Raw genomic sequence first — 4239 nt, 5'->3', positions numbered from 1 at the left:
TCACATGTTATTGGGACGTCCATGGCTCTATGATTGGAAGGTCATCTACGATGGGTATGCTAACACTTACTCTTTTACTTTCAAAGGTAAGGAATTTGTTTTGGATCCTTTACAGATTTTAGAATTTGAGGCAAGAAAAAAAGCAGTCCTAGTTTTGACGATGCGACAATTCTCTCGAGTCTTGCATGAGGGTGATATGTTGCTTATGGTCATAAAACGTGAAGTACAACAGGTGGACGGTAATATTCCAACAGAATTGACGACAATGTTGGAGGAATTTCAGGATACCATGCCAGGTGAAGTGTCGAATCAACTATCTCAAATGAGGGAAGTGCAACATGATATCGATCTGATCCCTGGCTCAACTTTGCCTAATTTACCACACTACCGTATGAGCCCAGCGGAGAATGAAGTACTCAGTCGAAAAATTCAACAATTACTAGACAAAGGTTTTATTTGAGAAAGTCTCAACCCTTGTGTTGTTCCGGTTTTACTCACACCAAAGAAGGATGGTAGTTGGAGGATATGCGTTGATAGCCGAACAATTAATAAGATATTCGTGAAGTATCGATTTCCCATTCCCCATCTTGATGATATGTTGGATTTGCTATGTGGCTCCTCTATTTTCACTAAGATCAACCTTCGAAGTGGTTACCACTAAATCCGTATCTGGTCAGGGGACGAGTGGAAGACTACCTTCAAAACGATGGTTTGTTCGAATGACTAGTTATGCTCTTCAGATTAACTAACGCGCCAAACACTTTCATGCGCATGATGACACAAGTTCTCAAACCATTATTGGGAAAATTTGTCGTTGTTTATTTTGATTTTTAGCCAAAATTTGCAGGATCATTTAAGCCATGTTGAGCAAGTATTGAAGGTTTTGAGAGCCGAACAACTTTTATTAATCAGGACAAATGCTCGTTCATGAAGAAAAATGTCAAGTTTCTGGGTTTTATAATTTCTGATCAAAGTGTTGAGGTTGATCCTGCAAAGGTGCAAGCTATCCAAAATTGGCCAACGCCCCATAATTTTTTCGAGGTCAGAAGCTTCCATGGTTTGGCTACATTCTACCAATGATTTATTCGCAGTTTTAGCACTATAATGTCCCTAATCACCGAGTGCTTGAAAAAAAAAAATTCTATGGAGTGCCGCAGCTACCAAGGCATTCTTCGAAATTAAAAAACGAATGGGGCAAGCACTAGTACTTAAGTTACCAGACTTCTCTAAAATTTTTGAAGTAGCTTGTGATGCTTCACATGTGGGCATTGAAGGTGTGTTGAGTCAGGAAGATCACCCTATTGTTTTTTTCAATGAGAAACTTAACGATACTTGGTATATGATATGGAATTCTATACTTTAATTCAAACTCTCAAGCATTGATGACCATACTTGATCCACAGAGAATTTATTCCTTATACAGACTATGACTCTTTGAAGCATTTAACTTCCCAAAGTAAACTGAATGCATGACATGCTCGTTGGATGGATTATCTGCAGCAATTCAAATTCGTTTTCAGACATAGTCAGGGGCTGAAAATAAGGTGGCTGACACCTTAAGCAGGAGACCACACTTGTTACATGTGTTTTTAGCTAATGTCACAGGATTTGATAATCTAAAAACAGAGTATGCCAACGATAAAGACTTCAGCAATATATAGAGTGATCTCTCCGCTCATTAGCGCATATCTAGTAATGATTATATGTTGCACGATGGTTTCTTATTCTATAAATCACGACTATGCGTTTCGTGTGGCTTTTTTCGGGAGTTTCTAATTACGGAACTCCATGGGGGGGGGGGTTAGTTAGGCATTTTGTGTGGCTATTGTTGTTGATCGGTTCTATTGGCCTCGGATACAGAGAGACATGCATACAATGGTTGATTGGTGTCGGATTTGCCAATTAAACAATGGCACCAAGCAGCAAGGAGGGCTCTATTCGCCACTTTCCATTCCCGACAAACCATGACAACATATTAGTATGGACTTTGTTCTTGGGTTGCCAAGAACTCTTCGACAACATGATTCAATTATGGTGGTGGTTGATCGTTTTTCCAAGATGTCTCATTTTATTCCATGTCACAAAACTTATGACGCATCAAAAGTTGTTACAATATTTTTGCAAGAAATTGTCCGTTTGCATGGTATTTCGGCTTCGATTGTGTTTGACCGAGACGTCAAATTTGTGAGTTATTTCTAGAAAACATTGTGGACAAAGATGATAACAAAACTTATGTTTTCTAGTGCATTCCATCCCCAAACTGATGGCCAAACTGAGATGACCAATAGGAGTTTGGGAAATCTATTACGTTGACTTGTCATGGATCATGTGACCAGTTGGGATATGGTGCTTCTGCATGCCGAATTTACTTTCAATAATTCTATTAACAAGACAACAGGCTGCACTCCATTCGAAGTGGTGTATGGGTTCCGACCTAGCACTCTACTTGATATTAATTCATTGCCATTGTCACCCAGGTCAAGTAAGGCCGCACTGGATTTTTCTAGCTATATGCAAGATGTCCATGAAGAATGCAAACGAAGCCTTACCATCCATGCAAATTCTTATGCAGCTTTAGCAAATGCAAAATGCAAAGATCGGTAATTTAATGAAGGTGATATGGTCCTTGTTCGTTTAAGGCTAGGGCGATTCTTTTCGGGAGTTTTACCAAGTTGCATGCACGCCGAGCATGTCCTTTTAGAGTAACCAATAAGTTAGGCACCAATGCATATGTTATTGAATTACCCTCTAAATTTGGTATTAGCCCTGTTTTTAACATAGAAGATCTTACGGAGTTGAAAGGTGATGTCGATGAAAATACCGCAACACCGTTACCAAAGGCAACACCAGTTCCACGGGTTCCAGAAAATACAGCACCACGAGATGAGATTGCTGTCATTCTTGACCATCAATTTGTTACAACTCATCGAGGAGGATATTACAAGTTCTTAGTGCAGTGGACAAATCGTCCAAATTCGAACTCTGTTTGGTTGCAAGTTTCAAAAGTCAAGCATTTACACCCACATTTATTTGATGATACTTACATTCATCAAAACTTGCCAGAGTCAAGTTCTTCAGAGGACTGTTAGGAATCTTACGCATTTGTTGCAATTCTATTTTTTTTTTTTAATGTTATTCTTTCCTAGTTCATTGCTTTCCTAGTTTATTTCTTTGGAGTTTAATGCTTTCCTACTTGGAGTTGGAGATTTGAATATTGGTTTGTTATTTAAGGAATGATGAAAAAAATAATGAAGGCAGTTTTTTGGCCATTCGAAAATTCTAATCATTTATTTCTTTGGAGTGATTCTAATGTCGCAGAAAGATTCTGTGTTCCTTAGCTCTTAGTTTTGACGTGAAATTGGTCCGGGACTTTTTGCGGTAAAAAAACTTTCATTTTACTATTAATTCACACGACTAAAATTACTTATTATGTCAGTAATATATTGTTTGAGGTCAGTGAATTCTATGACTAGTGTTTTGGTTACGGACTGTTGAAGTAAAGAAAGCTTCATTCAGAGGATAAAGTACTCAATGAATTTATGGCCATTTTGACTCCTTGAGGGCATAGCTTCTTTGGTCTCTTTTTGCAGTGATACGTACGAATCAAAAGCTCTCAAGAAATTTCACCAATGAGACCATTCACTCTCCCACGTCCTCAATTTTGACCCCAAGTAGCTCAAAATCCCACACCACCCACAAATCAACATGGATATAATCATATAAACCCCCTGATTTATACTTTTTATTTTTTTAATGTTGGAGAAATTATTATTAGTATTTTATTTGGAAGAAGAGACTGGAGAGATGAAAGAAGACAACGAGCAATGGAAAAATGGCTGAGCGGGGGGAATGGTGCCAAATGAAAAACAAAAATGGTACATATCTAAATCTGATAACAAAGACAAAAAGACAGAAGGGGAAGGGGGTGATGAAAAGGAGTGGTTGATGGTCGAGTGGTCAACAAATATAGTACGATGGGGTCTGTCCAAAGGTTCACATTCACGGTACTAGATTGTTTCCTTGTGACAGAAGCGGGAGGCGAATCACTCGCTCTGAAATGCTGATTGCCTGTCACTGTCCCAGATTGGACCACATTTGATTGCTTTTTTAATTCTTCCTCTCTTTATTGGTTTATTTGGATTTGGGTCATCGTGTTAAGCACCTGTCACTGTTAAAATATCTCCGAAAAAGCATCGTCATGGATGATGGACCTTCCATTGATAAACACAAACTCAGAAC

The sequence above is a fragment of the Vitis vinifera genome, chromosome 18, assembly GCF_030704535.1.
Source record: "Vitis vinifera cultivar Pinot Noir 40024 chromosome 18, ASM3070453v1".
NCBI lineage: Eukaryota > Viridiplantae > Streptophyta > Magnoliopsida > Vitales > Vitaceae > Vitis > Vitis vinifera.
Note: the sequence above shows the minus strand (reverse complement) of the source record.